This window comes from Prionailurus bengalensis, chromosome C2 (genome assembly GCF_016509475.1).
Source record: "Prionailurus bengalensis isolate Pbe53 chromosome C2, Fcat_Pben_1.1_paternal_pri, whole genome shotgun sequence".
Classification (NCBI taxonomy): domain Eukaryota; kingdom Metazoa; phylum Chordata; class Mammalia; order Carnivora; family Felidae; genus Prionailurus; species Prionailurus bengalensis.
Window position 1 is genome coordinate 47,883,642 of NC_057350.1, and position 21,435 is coordinate 47,905,076.

Here is a 21,435-nt window from a genome sequence, read left to right on the forward strand (position 1 = left end):
GCTCACCAGGAGCCTTAGTGGAAGAGTAAAGGCAAAAATAGTTGGTTTAAATTGCTAGTGTATGGAGCACCTGGGTGGCTCAGTCAGTTAAGCATCAGACTTCGGCTCACGTCATGATCTCACAGTTCATGAGCCTGCATGGGGCTCTGTGCTGACAGTGCAGAGACTGCTTGGGAACTCCTCTCTCTCTCTCTCTCTCACTCAAAATAAACATACATACATACATACATAGCTAGCTAGCTTGTGGAACAGAACTAGTAGACCGTCTAGCCTGAAAGCTGTAAAAATAGATATAAGTTTGAGGTTCAAGTTGACCTGGCTTCAATATTGGCCCTCCTCTACCAGCTAATTAACCTGAGCTGTTATTTAGCATCCTTGAGCATCAGTTTCCCCGTCTGGAAAATGGAGGCAATAATTGTATTATCTCAGCAGCCATTTGTGAAAATGTAATGAGATAATTGATCTAAGAGTCTCATAGTGCTGGTGCATAATAATAAGCATTTGGTAGGGTTATTGATGTTCTTTTTTATTAATGTGGTTATTGTTATATTGATAAAATGATTTGCTTGAACCATTATAATATGTATACATTATATTTGGTGTTCAATTTCTTGATAAAGAGAGATAAAATTGAGATAAAATTTTATTCACATTGCCTAGAAGTTATGTGCTTCACTGATGGACCTCTCTGCCAATTAAAACTTGGTTTACACTAGCATGACATTTTGCCAGGAATCACCCACTTCATATATATCTTTATCCCCATAGTGACTGTAGTTGATTGAGGGGAATTGAGAGGCATCTGAAGGGGTTTAGAATTTTTGTAACGTGGGAAGAACATACAGTTTGATAGGAAAGAGTTTATCAATTAGAGTCAGATGGTAGAAATGACGGAGGAAAAACTCTGCGATCAGGAACATAATAACTCCCTCTTAAATGATGACTATTATAATGTTACTTTTTTCTTTTACTTTTTAAATTTGTTGGCATAACAGGATGTCATTTTACATGCAATATAAATTATCTCTTCCACACACCTTTCTCCTCAGCAGTGAGGTCACAGTTTTAAATCTGTGGCACTCTTAATTACATTGGGAATGGGCTGATTATAGAGGATGTCATTACAGCTTTGCAGTATTGTTATACAGAAGCTAATACAGAATGGAATCCCTGAAGTATTGAACTAAAGGACTTGTCGTGAATGAAAAGTTACAAATATTTGTTTTCTAATCAAGCATAAAGAGTTCATAATTTACTATTTCTTTTCTGTTAAGAATGAGTTAATTATCCAATGCAGGTCTTTAATCCTTGCCATAAAACTTTCTTTTTTTAAGCTGTTTAAGGGTTTGAAAGGACATTTTAAAAGGAAATTAATTTGGAAGAGTCTTTGTGGAAAAGTCTTTCTTAAGATCCTAATCTACTCTTTAATTAAACTACACAAGACGAACATGTTTAAAGTAATTGTATAATGTAAGGATTCCCAACTGTTTTGTGGGGAGGATCCACTTTTATTTTTTCTGTTTTGAGAACCTAACAGGAGGCTGGCTCGAGGGCTGTAGCCTGTGAAATTCTGAAGAAGCTGAGCTGGATGCTGGGGTGGAGTTGATGATGATTTCATCCACAGTCTTGGCAAGGAGGCTTGCCCATGGCTTCTCGCCCTTTCCCACTCTCTATTTGAGACACCTGGGAGCCTGAGAAACATGGTGTCTCCTTCCTGAATGGTCATGGTACTTCACAACCCGGTAGTAAAGTCCATGGGCAAACTGCTTTGGTGGTGAAATAGTTACAGAAACTTTGGCAAAGCACTTCCTCCCACCCTTAGCATTAGAATCATATTTAACAATGCTCTGAGCATAATTGCAGTGAAGTATTTTCCCCTCTTTACATCACAGTTCTTAGAGTTTTATTAAAGAATAGTTTCACAAAAAAAACTTTTCAGGATTTGTTTTAACTTATTAAATAATACCATGTGTGATATAATTTTCATGAGAAGGGCATGTATTTTCTTAGTGTATAAAAGAGGGAAGATTATTTTGCAGTGCAGTGAAAAAAGCATTAAAACTGGTGATCAGTGAATCTTGGCAGAGCTGTAACTGGCAAAAAAAAGATTTTGAAGAAATTTAAATTGTTTCCATTGTGTTCATTGTTTTTGACAGTAAGCATGATGCATCTTTTTCATCATGGTTGCAAGGTCATGTATCTTTTTCATGCTTTCTGGAAATCAGTTGGCATCCCCTTATGTTCCCAAGCCTCACCTTACAAGGTAGGCACATAAAACTGATAATTTGAATACATTTGCTTTCAGTAATTCCTTAATACTTGTTTCCTAACAACCTGCTATTTCCCTGGGCCAATCCCATGAGCACATCATAAGACAGTCAACAGGCTGGTCAGGTAAGACCTGTCAGGGAGAGAAATAGGAGTTTATATGCAGAAGGAATTGTACCCCCAACCATCAACTCAGGCAGGAGCATAGGGCCAGCAACCAGTGAGAATTGAGGATAGAAGAGAGGCCCTGATGGAACCTTCTCAGAGCCAGTTGGGTGCCAGTACTGCTATTGCACATTGTGTGTGTGTGTGTGTGTGTGTGTGTGTGTGTGTGTGTGTGTGTGAGAGAGAGAGAGAGAGAGAGAGAGAGAGAGAGAGAGAGAGAGAGGGAGAGAGAGAGAGTGTGTGAAAGAGAGAGAGATTGAGAGATTGAGAGAGGTTGATATTACTATTGAATTGGAATTAGCACTTTTGGTACAGTGAAAGGGCTTACCCTAAATCATTCACTGTTTCTTGTTGTATATCCAGAAGTATTTGAAGGTTGAGATTGAGGTTAGTTTATGGACTTGAAGAAAGATGTTTCTGTGCAAAGTTAGCAAGTCCTTATAGGATTTGAAGCTGCAAGTCCGGCTGGTTGTACACAGTGCCCGAAATAAGAAAGCTAATTTTTATACTGCTAATTACTAATGCAGGTGTGTGTGTGTGTGTGTGTGTGTGTGTGTGTGTGTGTGTGTGTGTATCTTTTTTCTTTCAAATATATATGAAAACTTTTAGCAAATATTTGCTATTGACTGTAGTTTAGTCATTTGAGGTCTACAATTACATATCCAAAACTTTTGAAGCCAAATGTTTTCGAAGTTGTAGTTTTTCAAATTTTAGAAAGGCACTAAAGAACATCTGTCATATAGAACAGCTCCCACCAAGCCTGTGGCACCACCTCCTAATACTTCTGCGGTGAACCATGCGATAACTGAGATAATAAATAGCCTTACATCTCTTCAGGCTTTGCTGCCAGAGGAGTTCAGATAAGAAATTCTGCCACAATTTAGGAAAAAAAAAGTGTTCTTATATTTTTAAAATTGCAGGCAAGGGATTGTGGATGTTTGAAAATGAAGGTATAGACTGTTAGTGTCTTTGGGTTAAGGAAGGTGTGGAGTTGAGGGTCCTCAAGAAAGTTGAGCCTGCTTTCTTCTTCAGTTGGATTGGGTTTGAAATGAAATAGTACCTTAATTTTCTATTTCCATTATTTTTCTTTGCTTCATAATGGGTTTTAGGCATTGATGCTGACTGACGTTATATGCTGATACAGATTATCACTGACTCTGGGTTTGCTGGCAAAAGCAGATAAATGATTTTGAGAGCTTTTAACCAGGGTACTCACAGTGTTAAAACAGCACAGACTTTGTGATGCAGAATGCCCAGATCCAAAATTCACACCCTCAGAGCTGTGTAGTCAAAATATTGCTCCTTTTTTCATGAATAGTTCCAATTAAGACACCTGTATGCAGGGATGTTTGTATAATCTATGCTAGGGTTTCTCTAACCTCAGAACTATTGGCATTTTGAGCCAAATTATTCTTTGTTGTGGGGGGGCTGTGCCGTGCATTGTAAGATGTTTAGCAGCATCTGTGGTCTTGACTCGCTAGATGCCAGTAGCAGCCCTTCCCAGTTGTGACAACAAAAAATATCTCTAGACATTATTTGCCCAATGTCTCCTGGCAGGGTGGGGGGTGCAGGGCACAAAATCACCCCTAGATGAGAGCCAGTTATCAGTGAATGTGTGTCCTTATGGACATTTATATATGTCAGTCTGTCATTAGAGTTAGACTCGCCATCATTCCACCTTACTCAGCTTTAATTAAGCAGGTGCAACAGAAAGTTCCCACCTGAGATATATATATATACCTGGTGATTATATCTTCCCTGCAAATGGCCTGTTCTTTACCAGTGCTTGTCATAGTTTAAGATGCATGTGAATCACCTAAGAATTTTGTTAAATTGCAGCTTCCCATTTAGTAGATGGGGATAGGCCTCAAATTTTGCATTATATGAAGCTCCCAGGTGATGCCAGGATTGACTATGGGTAGGAAGGCTTTACTATTTACACGTTAGATGTTTTGCAGAAATGGTACTCTGATGAATATTAACTCAGCCAGTTGTTTGTTATTGATCATACCCCAATCTGTGAACATTGCCTGTATTCCTGACCTACAAGGCCATCCATTTTTTTCACAGAGAACACCAGGTAGGAGACCATGACTAAAATCGCTGAATATCATCCAAACTACTAGAAAAAATGACTCAATATACATATCATAGGTGGTGGTTCAGTAGCTCAGTTTTCACCTAAAGAAGGCAGTAAGTAATTTCAGTTCCAATTTGTGATTCTCCTCACCCAGCCCAAAGACTTAAAAAACAGGAGACTGTATAGTAGCTACCATTCTTTATTTAGTGCCAATCAGGTTCTGCCAAGCACTGAAATAAGTCTATGCATCTGTTGGTTCTAATTCTCATGGTAAGCTTATAGGGTTTGGGATTATTATCTCTGTTTTACAGCAATGAAAATTTAAGCTGAGATAGGTCAGGAAGGTGCAAAGCCCAGTATCACATTGCCTCTCCAACAAAGAACACAGACTTATTACCTCAACCTGCTCCACATACAGTGTCTTTCCCCCAAAAATTCTGTGTGTTGGAGAAACGATTAACCCAAGGAAAAATTCTCTTTGTCATTGTGCTTGTATTCTTTTTAGTTCATATCTCATAGAGCAGTGGTTTTTAAATGTTTACTCTTCTGTCTCCTAAAATAATTTTTTATTATGTACAACTAGTTTGTTCATATAAAGAATAGTCATAGCACTTCCCTTAGCAAATATCATCTACCTTTTTTCAGCTTGTTTTGAGGTATAATTAACAAATAAAACTGTAAGATATATAAACTATATGACCTGATGATTTGGTATATATACATTGTGAAATGACTCCCACCAAGTTAACATGTCCATCACCTCACATATTCACATATTCATTTTGTGTGTGTGAGAATGCTGAAGTTCTACTTGCTTAGCAAATATACAGTATTATCAACTGTAGTCACCATGGTATATATTAGATCCACAGACCTTATTTCATCTTTATAACTAAAAATTTGTACCCTTTTACTTCTTCCTGTTTCCTGCTCCCACCTCCCACTCCCAACCCCTAGCAGTCTCCACTCTACTTTCTGTTTATAAAATTCAACTTTTTATTTTTTTAAGACTCCACATATAAATGGTCTGGCTTATTTCATTTACTGTAATGCCCTCCAGGTTCATCTATGTTTTTGCAAACACCAGGATTTCCTTCTTTTTTAAGGCTGAATAATATTCCATCATATATATCACATCACATTTTCTTTATCCGTTCATCTGTTGTCAGACACTTAGGTTGTTTCCATACCTTGACTATTGTGAATAATGCTGCAGTGAACATGAGAGTTCAGATATCTCTTCAAGATAGTGATTTCATTACCTTTGGGCATATACCCAGAAATGGGATTGCTAGATCATGTGGTAGTTTTTTAAAAATTTTCTGAAGAACCTCTATATTATGTTGCATAGTGACTGTACCCGTTTACATTCCCACCAACAGTGTACAGGAGTTCCCTTTTCTTCACATGTTTGCTAGCATTTGTTATCGCTTGTCTTTTTGATAGTAGACATCCTAACAGGTGTGAGATTTCATCGTGGTTTTCCTTTGCATTTCATTTTCCTGATGAGTAGCAATATCAAGTACCTTTTTCATGTACCCGTTAGCCATATGTGTGTCTTCTTTGTTTTTGTTTGTTTGTTTTAAGATATTTTTAATGTTTAGTTTTTATTTTTAAGAGAGAGAGAGAGACAGAGCACAAGCAGGGGAGGGACAGAGAGAGAGGGACATATGGAATCCAAAGCAGGCTTCAGGCTCTGAGCTGTGAGCACAGCACCCAATGTGGGGCTTAAACCCACAAACTGTGGAGATCATGACCTGAGCCAAAGTCAGATGCTTAAGTGACTGAGCCAACCAGACGCCCCTATGTATGTCTTCTTTGGAAAAATGTCTATTCAGGTTCCTTGTCCATTTTTTAATTTATTTGTTTTTTTGTTTTTTTGTTGTTTTTTTGCTATTGAGTTTTAGGAGTTCCTTATATATTTTGGATATTAATCCCTTATTGAATGTATATATCATTTGCAAGTCTCTTCTCCCATTCCATAGATTACCTTTTCATTTTGTTGATAGTTTCCTTGCTATGTAGAAAAAAGGTTTTCAGTTTGATGGAGTTTCATTGTTTATTTTTGCTTTTGTTTCCCTTGCCTGTGGAGACTATCTAGAAAAATGTTTCATGGCTGATGTTAAAGAAATTACTGCCTATGTTTTCTTCTAGGAGTTTTATGGTTTCATGGCTTACATTTAGGTCTTTAATCCATTCTGTTTATTTTTGTGTATGGTATAAGAAAGCAGTCCAGTTTCATTCTTTTGCATGTAGCTATCCAGTTTTCCTAGCACCATTTATTGAAGAAACTGTCTTTCCCCCATTGTATATTGTTGCTTCTTTTGTCACAGATTAATTGACCATATAAGCCTGGGTTTATTTCTGGTCTATTCTGTTCCACTGATCTGCATGTCTATTTTTGTGTCTGTATCATACTGTTTTGATTACTACAGGTTTGTAGTATATCTTGGAATCTGGGATTGTGATAGCTCCAGCTCTGTTGTTCTTTCTCAAGACTGCTTTGGCTTTTCAGGGCCTTTTGTGGTTCCATACAAATTTTAGTATTATTTGTTCTAGTTCTGTGAAAAAATGTTGTTTGATAGGTATTGCATTAAATCTGTAGATTGCTTTGGGTAGTATGGACATTTTAACAATATTTGTTCTTCTAATCCATAAGCATGAAATATCTTTCCATTTTTTGTATCATCTTCTATTTCTTTCATTAATGTTATATAATTTTGGAGTACAGGTCTTTCAACTCCTTTGCTAACATCCAAAAAGACATTGTTAAGACAAATACTGAGGAGCTTAGCCCCTGTATTTTCTTCTAGGAATTTTGTAGTTTCAGGTCTTATGTTCAAATCTTTAATCCATTCCCAGTTGATTTTTGTGTGTAAAATAGTGATCCAGTTTATTCTTTTTCATGTGTATATTCAGTTTTCCCAGAACCATTTACTGAAGAGACTATCCTTTCCTACTGTATATTCTTGGCTCCTTTGTTGAAAATTAATTGGACATATTAGGATGTCCACCCCCACCCACCCCCCCGCTGGGCTCTCTTTTTTGTTCCAGTGGTCTATGTGTCTGTTTTTTATGCAAATACCATACTGTTTTGACTACTACAGCTTTGTAATATAGTGTGAAATCAAGGATCATGATGCCCCCCCGCTTTGTTCTTTCTCAAGATTGTTTTGGATAGTCAGGGGTTTTTGTGCTTACATATACATTTTAGGACTGCTTTTTGTATTTCTATGAAAAATGCCATTAGGATTTTGATAGGGATTACATTGAATTTATAGGTTGTTTTGAAAAGTAATATTAATTGTTACAATCTGAACATTGAATATCTTTCCATTTATTTGTGTCTTCCTCAGTTTATTTCATTAGTGTTTCACAGTTTTCACTGTGTAGATCTTCCTTGGTTAAATTTATTTCTAAGTATTTTATTCATTTTCTTGCTATTATAAATGGGATTATTTCCTAGTTCATCTTTCTAATCCAATAATCTAATAGTTCGAAAAGGATTTTTAGGAGCACCTGGGTGGCTCAGTCAGTTAAGTGTCTGAGTCTTGATTCCAGCTCAGGTCATGATCTTGTGGTTCGTGAGATCAAGCCCCATGCTGGGCTCTGTGCTGACAGTGCAGTGCGGAGCCTGCTTGGGATTCTCTCTCTCTCCTCACTCTGTGACCCTCCCGTGCTTCTGCATTCTCTCAAAATGAATAAACTTAAAAAAACAAAAACAAAAACAGGGGCGCCTGGGTGGCTCAGTCAGTTAAGTGTCTGACTCTTGGTTTTAGCTCAGGTCATGGTCTCACAGCTGCATGGGTTCGAGCCTTGCATTGGGCTCTGTGCTGGCAGTGCAGAGCTTGCTTGGGACTCTCTTTCTCCCTCTCCCACTCGCACTGTCTCTGTCTTTCTCAAAATAAATAAATAAACTTAAAAAAAAATAAAAAAATAAAAGGATTTTTAAAAACTAAGTACCTCTTCACACATTTTAAAGCTGCCATCCAAAAATTCTTACTCAAGGTTTAAATAACCACAAACGATATATATTAACATTTGCCATATAATCTAAAAGTCCCCATTGGCAAACCAGTCACCCAAATCAGACATTCAAGAAAAGTCTGACTTCATTTTTCAACTTAGGTAAATGTGTAAATATCCATCTCTTTGGCAACCATTTCACTTCTAAAAGAGATGAGGCATAGCAGCTTGCCCCGAGTTGTTCCCAGATGAAGACACAACACTGCTTCCGCCAGTGGTTCTGAAGTTCTTGTTGCTCTGCGCTCATAAGACTCTCCCGGGTGTCTTTCTATAGTTGTACCTTTGTTCTGTATCCCAGAGAATTTTCCAGCCCAGGAAGATGCATTTGGTAAAATTTTATTAAATTAGAAGACTGTTTTGAAAGGATTGCTGGAGAATTCAGTGCAAGCCCTTTTTCTGGTAGATCGGTTTTAGAAAGCATCTGTGTGTGGATTGCGGATGTAGAGATTGATTCCTTTAATGTTTTCCATGCTTATAACTCTGGAAAGTTTTTGTGTACCCTCAGGGGTATGTGTACCCCAGTCTGAAGACTGCCATCTTGGAGAGTACTCATATTCATGTTCAAGTACTGATAGCACAGGATTATAGGATTATACACTGAATCCTGTCCAGTAAAAACAGGTTGTGGAAGCTGGTTTCATGGACACAAACTGAGGTAGTTAAATCCAAACTGGCTTAAAGCAGTGTCTTGTTACAGCTTTTTATTTAGAGTTTCTATTATGGCTTAGAATTGTAACTTACTGTGGTTTATCACTATTATGTGCAATACTAATTCCTTGTTTTTTCAAAAATATCACATCTGTCATCTTGAACGTTCTTTGGTACTAACCATGAAGCTGGTTCTTTACTACAAATTATACATTCAGAGGGTCTTTTTAGTTTTTATTTACACATACATATGTCAGCACACATGTGTGACTATATTTTATCTCCTCTTTGTGAGACAGTTAGTAATATTCATCATATAACACATATGAAACAGATGGTTTGTCTAAATGTTCTAATGCCAGTCATACCCATAGTAATTCATAATTTTCACCACTTTTGATTATGTCTTATTTATGTGCATTACAATCAACCCCACTAAAATACAAGCTTCTTAAGAATCGGGCACATGTCTGACTCATTTGTTTCTTCTACAAATATGTCTACTACATACCCTTACATGTGGAGAGTATCAAATGTTTTTTTATTTGTTTACCAAAATGAATGGTTTTTTTTTTTTTTAATTTTTTTTTTCAACGTTTATTTATTTTTGGGACAGAGAGAGACAGAGCATGAACGGGGGAGGGGCAGAGAGAGAGGGAGACAGAATCGGAAACAGGCTCCAGGGCCCGAGCCATCAGCCCAGAGCCTGACGCGGGGCTCGAACTCACGGACCACGAGATTGTGACCTGGCTGAAGTCGGACGCTTAACCGACTGCGCCACCCAGGCGCCCCCCAAAATGAATGTTTTTTGAAGGACTGAACAAATATGCCTTCCTGTGGAAAATACTGTAGCACTGACCTGAATAATTTTATTCAGCTTTAAAAGAAGATGCTCTTATGTTTACTATGTACACAGTTTTAAGTATTTTTAAAAAATGAGGTGTAAATGGCTTTCCCATTGGTGTTCTCCAAGTACATTGTTGGATTTTTGAAAGAATCAAGACTGTTGCAATATTTCTTTTTCCTTCTTCAGATTCCTGCATTAAATTATATATGCTTGCTTGTTTGAGAAGGGAGATTGGCGGTAAATGTCCACATCCTAGGCCCTTTCTCTCTTTTGGTTATTTCATCTCTGCAAACAAAGGAGTGATTCTTTTATTTTTTTCCTTACAGTCCAGAGCTCTATTGGACAAATATGTTCATTACATAAGTAACGTTAATCAACAGCAAATGAAATTGAAAAGGAATATTCATCTATAATCTGACCACCCTAATACATCAATTATGTTTCTACTTTTCCAGATTTTTTTCCACTTTTTTTGACACCTAGCCCATATAAATAAATGTAGGGTGATTATCAAGCAGTAAAACCAATTCCACAAACCATTAATGGCACTGTGTTGTTTCTCTTAGCTGTAGAAATCAATCTGTATGTAGGGAACTTCAGAGTCAGCTTACCTTCTCATCTGTCATTTTTAGGAGACACCTACTCCATTGTATCTATTATATGGATCCTGAATCTAAGTTTTTGTTGTTATGAATATGGCAAGACTTGTTCATTTAATTTGCAAACAACAAAAGAATTACTTAGTACTGGGGCTATACTGAGATGAACAGGGGGAGCGTTCCTGTTCTCAAAGCATCCATAGACTTTTGGGAAAGAATGAGCAGATAGTTCCAATGCAATTCAGTGAAGATTCTAGAGCACTGATTCTCAAACTTTTTGGTCTGATGACTCATTTATACTCTTAAAAATTACTGAGGATTCTAAAGAGCTTTTTATTATATTTATATCTATCAGTATTTACCATATTAGAAACTCAAGACAAAAATTTTTAAATGTTTATGTATTTATTAAAAATAATAAGCCATTGTATATCAACACATTGTATGAAAAATAACTTTTTCAAACCAAAAAACTAACTGGGAAGATTTGCATTGTTTCCTGTTTCTGCAAATTCCAATGTCTGGCTTTGTCAGAGCAGTGACATCACAACACCTCATGTAGCCTCTGGAAAACTCCATGTATAGTTTTAAGAGAATGAGAGTGAAAAAGATAGTGTTACTATGAAAATAACTTTGAACTTGCAGAGCTCTTGAAAGGGACTACACTTTGAGAACCACTTCTCTCAAGGATAGACAGTCTGAAGCATAAATGACAAATATGTCCTTCTCTGAAAAAGCCTTTAGTTTGGGCTATCACCTTCTGCACGCTATCACTGAGTGAGCCCTTTGCTTCATCCAAAGCAGCTTCATCCACTGACCTAGTCACTGCTCCAGTGTTTCCATCATTAATAAAACTAGTTTTTTGTTCCCTATCTCAGAAAGGTGGAAGATTCTCTGCCTTTAATACCTGTCTTCCAGTTCTCAGAAAAATCCTAAATGACAAAACTGTCTCCATTAGACACTGTGTTTTATTTGAAACCATAATTTGAAATAAAGTCATGGAAACCACAAAGCTGCCTCATTTTTAAAATGCATCCATCCACAGTGCTGTGCATATCAGCTGACATTTGATTCATTTCATATTTTTTTGAAGCAGTTACAGCGAACACCTACCATGTACAAGATACTGTGCTTGTTATTTGTCAGTTTACCTTTTTCTGTCAAAACCAGCCTATATACTTGTATAGCTCTGATCATAACTTATAATAGTTTCCCATCAACAAGTACATAGTGTGATCATACCAAATTGTTTGTTCTTAAGATACATGAAATATTATATCTCTCATTCTAAGTGTGAAACTTCATTTTGAAGGGCCTCAATTTCTACATTTGCTTTTATTCTTCCAGAGCTAGTTAATACATTACTTTTTCTTCCTGATTTAAAATGTTAATCACTAAGAAGAAACTACATACATCACACTGCTTTATTCATTTTCATATCTCTTCTCATGGCTAGACTTTGATAGTGTGGTTATTATATTCCACCATATCTTTTAGCAATTCTTATCTAATATATAATTCTAATTGTTGCACTGCATTGATAGCAGCTACATTCATAGTTAAATAACCACAGAACTCTAAGCAGTTTGCAGAGTAATTACAAGCAATTTTTGGAAAGTTTCCTTAGTTTGAGATAGTTCTTGATGATCAGGCCTATAATTAGTGTTTTTTTGCTCTACTCCCTTATTCAATGGGACTTTTCACTGTTTAGTCTGATTTTTAGGAGCACTCATAAAAATAGCTATGACCAGTCTTTTTTATTCAATGTGTGCTGCTTCCTTTTATTTCTCTCACAAGTCAAAGGTTTTTTAAAATTACAGCTACAGCATACCATAGTCATAATGTAATGCTCAATTCATTTGACTTGGTCAGCAAGATCTAGAAGAACAGTAACACTTTTTTTTGGCATCTGCTAGATGAATATGAGTGTACATCTGTGTCTGCTTTATGTCCTTGTTATTGAAGATCCTGTCATCATCACTGAGATCATTTAGACACACCATAAATGGGTCCATATCCGGCAAGCTGAGTTACTACTTTTCCTTCACTGTGAAACAAGAATTGGGGCATGAAGTGATAGAGGAGGTTTTGGTTGGTGTCAGAAGGAATATATTATAAAAATGGGGCACCTTGAGTTAGGACTTTTCATTATCTGAACAATTTTGTTTGGGTCCCCAGGGATTAGGGGAAGTGAAATTATAAGATACGCAAATAGTCAATGACCTATTAATTTTAGGGAGCTTCGAAACTTTTAGCATAAAAATAGGATCCTTACAGGAGCCTATAAAAACCCTCAAATTGAACAGAGGGACAGGGGTTGGGGCAAATCTCTTTCTTAAAAGCAAAACAAAAAAACAACTGAATGGAAAAAAAGAAACTGACTGAGACTAAGGGTCTCCTGGGAAGAAAAACTGCTGAAAAGTGTGGTTTTAGAACCAGAAAAAGACCACTTTGAGAGCTCACAGGCACAGAGTTTGGGGAGTAAGGCTACAAGGAGAATATTTTCATTATAAGACCATGGAATCTGGGCTAGAAGAAACTCTCCATTACTGATCAAAGGGCTAAGTGGAAACTGGAAAAGGTGCACAGTTAAGGCCTAGGAAAGGAAACAGGAACTGATACAGAAGTGACAATAAGAATGGTACATGTAAATCTAGGATAATTACTTAAAGCTTGAATTATGTGTTATCTCTTCAGTGCTATAGTCAGTTAAGGAGCTTTCTAGAAAGAACCATAGGATGATGGATGTTCATTACCACTAAGCTTATGCCTCTCCATCCCCCATTTTAATTATTCATGTTAAAAAATATCTACTCAGGGGCGCCTGGGTGGCGCAGTCGGTTAAGCGTCCGACTTCAGCCAGGTCACGATCTCACGGTCCGTGAGTTCGAGCCCCGCGTCAGGCTCTGGGCTGACAGCTCAGAGCCTGGAGCCTGTTTCCGATTCTGTGTCTCCCTCTCTCTCTGCCCCTCCCCCGTTTACGCTCTGTCTCTCTCTGTCCCCCCAAAAATAAATAAACGTTGAAAAAAAAAATTTAAAAAAAATATCTACTCAAATAGATTTTTTCCCCATTTATTCAGATGGGTTTTTTTTTTTTGGCTTGTTTTGAATATATTATAGCTACAAAGGAGGAGTTAAAAAAAATTACTGTGAATACACTGCTATGCTAAAGAGCCTACTCTTCTTTTGTGTTTTTAGCCTCTCAACATACTCTGAATGAGGTTTTTAATTATTTGAAAAAGATCTTTCATATGAACATTTTAACATTTTCTCTTTTCCAGACTTTCTTTTTGAATGCTACTATGCCAAAAACAAAACAAAACAAAACAAAACAAAACAAAACAAAACAAAACAAAAAAACCCTAGCCTGTCTTTCATCAGATTGAGGCTTCAGGTCCTTGGCTGACTGGGAGTTTTAGGTGGACATCTCCCTAATTTTTTAAGGTCTACTTGGGCCAATCACAGTTATGATGCCTTTCTTTTCCCTTACTGCCTTGTCTCTCTCTAGGGAGAAGCATTCAGAAAGCTACCCAGCATGTGATGTCTTGGATTGTCAGAGTGTGCTCCTGTATTCATTCCTGAGAGCGCCTTGCCTTGGGACAGAGCATGCGGAACTGTCTTTGAATTGGTGATGGTGGTGGTAATGGGCTTGTCCCCAGGTTCCCAACACTTTAATAGTTTATCATTCTTTCCATTCCTTCCTCCTCCTTTCTCTAGTTGATTTTGTACTCTGTAATTTGTGGATTTGTGTTCTTCTGTATCTTATCCATTTGCCCCAAGGTAGCTTCTTAGGGAAAGGGCTGATGTTCTCCCTACTGCCCATCCCGTACTGACTCAGCAGTAGATGGCAGAAAACACTGCAGGCATATGAGTGGCAAGGGGCAGGCAGGATAAATGGACAGGATGTAAGTACACTCACTGCAGCACCAATGGAAAAAAGGCAATAAAACACTATAGGAGGTAGGGTAGTGCTAGGGGAGAAATTCAGATCCTGGATATCAATTTTCAGAGTTGAGTCATGGCTTCCCCACTTCTACCTAGTGTGACTGAGCGAGCAGTTTTAACCTCTATGGGTCTCACTGTCTTCATTTGTAGAATGGGGATAATACTGGCGACTTCCTTATAATAGGGCTGTTCTAAGGATTAGGCCAAACAATCCACATTAAATCTCCTAACATATTTATTACCTGGCACAGGACGTATCAATTACTATTAGAAGTGGGAAACTGAAGGTGAAGCAACACAGAAGAGCACCTCAGCCACAATGGGCTGGCCTAAAGTAGGGGTCACCTATGAGACAGAGTCAGAGTGAACACTAGAAGGAAAGATATAATTACATAATCTGTTTACTGTTTCAGGCCATTCATGCATCTTTTCAGCCGTGCACATGGTTAGCCATGTTGATTGTCATTTTAGGCCAGAGATTCTCAGCCTTGACACCATTGACGTTTGGTGCTGAATAATTCTTTGTTTTGGGGCTGTCCTGTGCATTGTAGGATGTTTAGCAGCATCCCTGGCCTCTTCCTAGTGAATGCCAGAAGTAACCCAGGAACCCCCAATTCCGGTGTCACAACCAAACTATCTCCCAACATTGCAAAAACCCTGGGGACAAAAATCATCTTTAGGGAGAACCACCATTTTAGGGCATAGGTAATTTTTTGGAAAACTTCTATTAGACCTCTTTGTGTTAGTTGTCTCTAATATTCATAGCTCTTTTTCATTATCTGCTGCTCCACTGTATTTGGGATTAGCCATTATTTTCCATTTCTCTTTGATTTATAGATCTATACCACAGCTCTTCTCCCTTTCTGGAAAAGAATAATGTTGTGAATGTGCATTATTCAGTGAAATGCCAGCATATCACAATGGATGCTAATAGTGACCTTCCCAAAGCCTCTCCAGTGATCTGCTCATCTTACCCCTATTCTTCATTCCTTGAGTGTGAACATGTATTTTCTTTGCTGGGATCAGATGCTCTTAGACTTGTCTACTTGGGTATTCAGAGGCAGCATGGGCTGACTGATTTGGTGTAGACCTGGAGGGAACAGTCTTTTTCTGTATATGCTGCTTACTGCCACGTGTGGTTTCCCCAGTGGAAAATATGGATAAGACTACTGAGGATGTTTTAGAATGTTTTTCACTGAGCACTTCAGAAAAAAATATAAAGTAACAGGTTGAAGAATACCCACATTGTCTGATAAACCGGTCATTTGAGGTTTTCATATTGCTGTATAATTAATTTTGTAATTATTTTGCTCAATTTTAACTCTTCAAGTCAGTTTTGGATTGTAGATTAGCATTCCTTTTTTTGGGGGGGGGGGGGATTCATGACATCTTTATTTGAAAAGCAAAAGATGTTACAAAGTAGAAAAAGCAGAAAAGGCAATCAAATGTCATTGATGTGCTTTGATGGACGGGGGCTCCCTCAGGTACCAGGTTCCTGGGTGTCCCCGGTCAGGCTCCTGACTTAGCCCTCATCTGTGGCTAGAGCGATTAGCATTCCTAAATATATAATACATGTTTCAAAATATGTATATTAAAAGGTAAACTGTGAGTGTCTTTCTCCCGCCTCATCCTTCATCTACCCATTCTCCTTTCCGAACCAGTAACCACTGTACATATTATTTCATATATACACTTCTAGAATGTCTTAATGAGTAAGTAAGCAAATACAAATAAAGATTCTTATTATCTCCCTTCTTTATGTAAAATATAGCTTACTGTAACTGTTCATCTGTCACCTTGATTTTTGCAGTTAAACATTGTCTTGGAGATCTTTCCAAGCAGGGGTAGGAAAAAGGAATAAAAATCAGCATACTGCTAAATAAAATCTTTACAACTTCATGCTAAAGAAATTAAAATTCGTAGGACTTTTTTAATCAATATAGAGGGAGCATATACTTTTGCTGTTTTAAAACTTTTAAGATAAATTTTACATAAAAGACAATTTTAAGATAAGTTGTAATAGTAATATTATTTGATTATAATTTTTATAACAGCACCATGATTATTGTATAACTGTCTTTAAAATGTCTGCGTGTAGCATCTGCAATTTCTTACTTGAGAAACTGAAGCCCAGGCAGATTAAATAACATGCAAAGCCACTGTTACAGTAACCCTGGATTTGGAACAGACTCCAGTTCCCAGCTATGATCCAGTGCAGGATTTAGCTTATAGAAAGAGACAAGCATATTGAAGGTCTACTCTTTGCCACTTGATCTAATTTAATCAATGTTATGAGGTATTATTTCCATTTTATAGATGAGGGTAAGAATCAAAAAAACTAAAATATAGACAGGTTAAATAATTACCAAACAGCACAAATAACCGAACCAGAATAAAAATTCACTGACTGCCAAGTGTGTGTTCTTCCCACTTAACCAGAGTACATGCTAGAAAGCCCAGAGTACTGACCTCAAAAGAATTTCCTCTTTCTCCCATCCCATGTTTTTAGTGTTCATTTGTTCATTTCTATACTCTCCGCCCCCACCCCCTTGACTCCCTGATTCCTTCTACCTTTGCTCATTCTGCCAGCCATACCACCTTCCTTGTTTTTCTCTGACCACAACAGGGTCTGTGTCTTTTGTACTGGTTCCCTTCCTAGGGAGCCCCTCATCCCCTCATGTCATAGTACCATCTGGTATACTGTATTTTACTTATTTGATCATTGTCTTTCCTACTAGAACATAAACTTAATGCGAGTGGGTAGGGGTGTGTGTGTGTATTTTATTTACTGAATGGTCAATTACTGGCCAGTTTTATTCCATGCTGTATTTTTAGCTTGGTACTTAATTGGTATTCAATAGATATTTGAACAAACACCTATTCTACTTTTGAACTACGTTATTCTACTTAAGTACTATGTTAAGGATTAAGGGTGTAACTGTAAGCAGTAGACACATGATAAGTAGTTTGTTCCTTCCCTCTATAGTCTGTGAATAACAGTTAACATTTACTAAGCAATTATTATATGCCATGTACCATGATAGTCCTGGAAACAGTCATTGGAGGCAAGTAGTGTCCTCATTTCACAAAAAAGCAACTGAGGCTCAGAGAAGTTAGATTATTTGCCAAAGTTTCTACTGGTTAATGGACAGAACCAGAATGCCAATACAGTTTTTACTCCAAATCCTGTTTCTCACCACTATGACATACATCCACACCTCCTATCTTATGTATCTCATGTACCAGGCTCTCCAGTGAATAAATGTGTTGTAATATTCTGCCTGTCAAAGGCACAGAAATCACTACCACTTAACAATCCTCTGTTTTGTCATAGTATTTTTTTGTAGGTTTGTGATTACTTTGAGCCTTGATGATGAGACATTAACAGATATTCTCTTCTCTTAATCACTGTAATAATAAAGCAAGTTTAGTCATTTGGCATAAATTCATAAACATTTTTGGATGGTTTAAAAAACTGACTTTGCCAGTAATAACATCTCATGTTCCCCAGAGGAGGTGGGTTTGTCATAAATACCATTTCCGTTGAACATTTCAAGGAACTTAAAGTTCTCGGAAAATATTTTTAACAGGCAGCCTTTTCTCAGGCAGACTTCAAGGGCATAATACTACATGCCCTTAAGAGTGTGGGTGCATGTGCTTTATCATGTTAAGAATATTTATATGTATTTCTCCTATTGCTCAAAATCCGTTTATATTTAGATGCTTCTTTTGTGTCTTAATGGATTGAGGTAAACAGACATGGATTCTTTAGAAGAGCATTCTAAGGTAGCTGCAGAATTTTCTTTGTTTTTAATCTCCATTAGTCCCTTTTTTCTCTTCCCAGATCACAGGTTATTTTCATTCAGATATTGTAAATAGGTATTTTGGAGGATTAGTTTAATTCCTTTCTCTTAACACTCTTTGGTAGGTCACTTTTCTTTCTTGTATTTTCTCCTCTTTAAAAAGTTACAAAGAGTATATCCTCTTCCAAATCTTATTCTGAGCCCTCCCCCCCCAAAAAAATTTTTTTAAGCCCCTAGTTCCTGTTAAGTCTTAAAGAAAGAAGAAAAAAAAAAGCCTTTCCTCTTTTATTTGGCTTTCTTAACGTTAATTCACTGGTTTTCAGTTTGTCAGATTTAACATAAAAGGCCAAAGCAGGGAGCAGTCATGCGCCAGAGTGGATAAGTTCACTGGTTTTCACCTCCTTGTATTCTGGCTGCCTTTACAGAGGCAGTGGCTACCGTGGTATGCTTGGGAAACCAAACGTTTCCTAACTTGTTAGTGGGAAATTAAAACTTCAGAAATTTAGAAACCACAACAACAGAGGCTTATGTTTTATCGTGACTCTTGAAGTCACACAGTTTGCCACGAGAAACAGGCTAAATAGGAGCCATCAGAATGTAAAATGTGAAACATTTTGATCTCTAGAGAATCCTCCTCCCCCCTCCATTTTAGCTATAGTAAATCAGTAAAAAAGAGGCAAAGGAACTAGTAACATTTAATAGCACTGAATAGGATTCACACACAGGTCAGGGCAATTGCAGGATGAAGGTTGTTGCTTGGCTTGGCTTCCTGCTGATTAACAATCAGATCATGAACCACTGTGAACATCTTCCATCTACCCTTATCCACTTTTCCTAGTTCCTGAGGATGACTGGTTTCTCTCTTCCTCCAGGATGTTTTAGAGAGCTGGAGTATGGGCCTTATGTAAAGTTTAATTAGGTGGGAATGTTTTAATCTAGAATCCCTTAGAATGTGAGTGACCATTTTTCTTGTAGTCTGCATTTGTGTCCCCTTGTGTGCATTATAAAAGTTAAAATTTTGGGGCGCCTGGGTGGCTCAGTCGGTTAAGCGGCCGACTTCCGCTCAGGTCGTGATCTCACAGTCCGTGAATTCGAGCCCTGCGTTGGGCTCTGTGCTGACAGCTCAGAGCCTGGACCCTGTTTCAGATTCTGTGTCTCCCTCTCTCTGACCCTCCCCCGTTCATGCTGTGTCTCTCTCTGTCTCAAAAATAAATAAACGTTAAAAAAAAATTTTTTTTTTTTAATTTTAAATTTTGTTTAATTTTTCCCTGACAGTTCAGAGCATTTGGATTAGATTTTCCTTTTCTGCTGAGCACTGAGAAGACAGAATACATGAACACACAGTTTGATCCTATTTTCTCTTCCCCAGGTTGGGTTCTTTTCAGATGAATGTGTTCTAGAGAATATTAACCTTATGTTGTAAGGAGCAGTTCAATCAAGATGTTACGGTGGTTAGCAATGGATCTGCTAGAGGTGAAAGTAGTGACATTATACTCTACTTCCCTTGGCTCTGGGTCTGCTGCTGATTTTGTCCCTGAGCAAGGTTCAGGCTCATCCATTTAGTTATGTTTATCTCTGTGATAAATCTGTGTGGCAGAGTTAAAGAAAAGGCTATAGTGCACCTTGTGTATATACTATATGAATACCCATCCATTTCTGCTCTGACCATATCTTACCTCATGATTTGAATTTTTTAAGAGAGGGCAAACTATTTCAGATTTGCAGTAGTTGAAAGAAGTGTTTTTGAAGAAAGCACTGACTTTGCTATTCTTCACTTTTTTTTTTTTTTAAATGTTTGTTTATTTTTCAGAGAGACAGGGACAGAGTACAAGCTAGGGAGGGGCAAAGAGAGAGGGAGACACAGAATCTGAAGCAGGCTTCAGGCTCCGAGCTGTCAGCACAGAACCCGATGTGAGGCTTGAACTCAAGGGGCTTGAACTCAAGAACCATGAGATCATGACCTGAGGCGAAGTCAGATGCTTAACTGACGAAGCCACCCAGGCCCTCTCTATTCTTCACTTTTAAAGTTCACTCATTCACAGTTAAAAACAAAGAAAAAAAGCAAAACCCCATTTCCCAAACAACAGCCGTGTATCTAATGGTCAGGGAATGCTGGACCACTGTGCTACTGACTTAGCTCTCTGACTGCACCTCATCTGCCTGTCGCCTCAGCTGCAAAACGGGGAAGCTGTAGGATTTCATCTCTAGGGTTTACAAAGCCTTTGATGATCCTCAAATCTCAGTTCCACAGAATAAAAATTCCACCAACCTTTAGACTCCTTCCCTCCCTTCTTTTTTGTATAGCATTTTGTACAAATTCACACGTCAAAAAATGTACATTTTGTTCCATCAGAACAAATTTTGTGACTCGTCAAGGTCTCAGTGGTTCATAACTACACGGGGCATTAATAGGACCTTAAATACATGGGACCTTAATACATGGGTATTTCATGGGATTCAACTTTATTTTTGGTTCTTTATACATCAAGTATTGTATTTCAAGAAATCTTTTCAGTGTCTGACACTTAAAATGTTACACTAAATAGAAAGTACACTGAAACTGTAAAATTAACACCTAGGAAGAAGTGTTTAGACTGTGAGTTTCTGGAAAGAATTCTTTATTGTCTGTGGGTAGGATGTGATATAAGCTCTTTAGCCCATGTGGTAAGATTTGTCTTACCCATTTGTTTTGTGTGCCTCCCAGGCATGGTAGGACTTTCAAGGTAAAACAGGGAGATTCCAGGCCAGCTTTTAAGCCTTTTGCTCTTTGGTCCTTTAACTACTCAGTAACTTGTTTCTTATTTCAGGTGACTAAAAAACCCATTGGAAAGCCCATGTTCTCATAAGAGGGATTCCCTTCTAGCAGGGAACTCAGGATAAAAGATAACATCACTTTTCAGAGTAGCTGAATTTAGGCACTAGACACGTGGATTTTCTCCAGAAGGCTTAATCCTTTACTTCACTTTAGGGCTGGGTGTTAAGAACATGAGCTCTTCCAGACTGCATCCTTACAAAGCAAGCACCTCCTCTTTGGTGCTGAGGCAACCCCTTGTG

At 37.7% G+C, this 21,435-nt stretch overlaps 2 protein-coding genes across 5 annotated transcripts in view; one reads left to right on the top strand and one right to left on the bottom strand.

Annotated features, from left to right (window-relative positions):
* Nucleotides 1–21,435, top strand: part of CMSS1 (cms1 ribosomal small subunit homolog) — a 384,890-nt gene that overhangs the window by 31,682 nt on the left and 331,773 nt on the right. The gene's annotated exons all lie outside the window — the stretch shown is intronic.
* Nucleotides 1–21,435, bottom strand: part of FILIP1L (filamin A interacting protein 1 like) — a 305,655-nt gene that overhangs the window by 25,539 nt on the left and 258,681 nt on the right. The window lies entirely within an intron of this gene.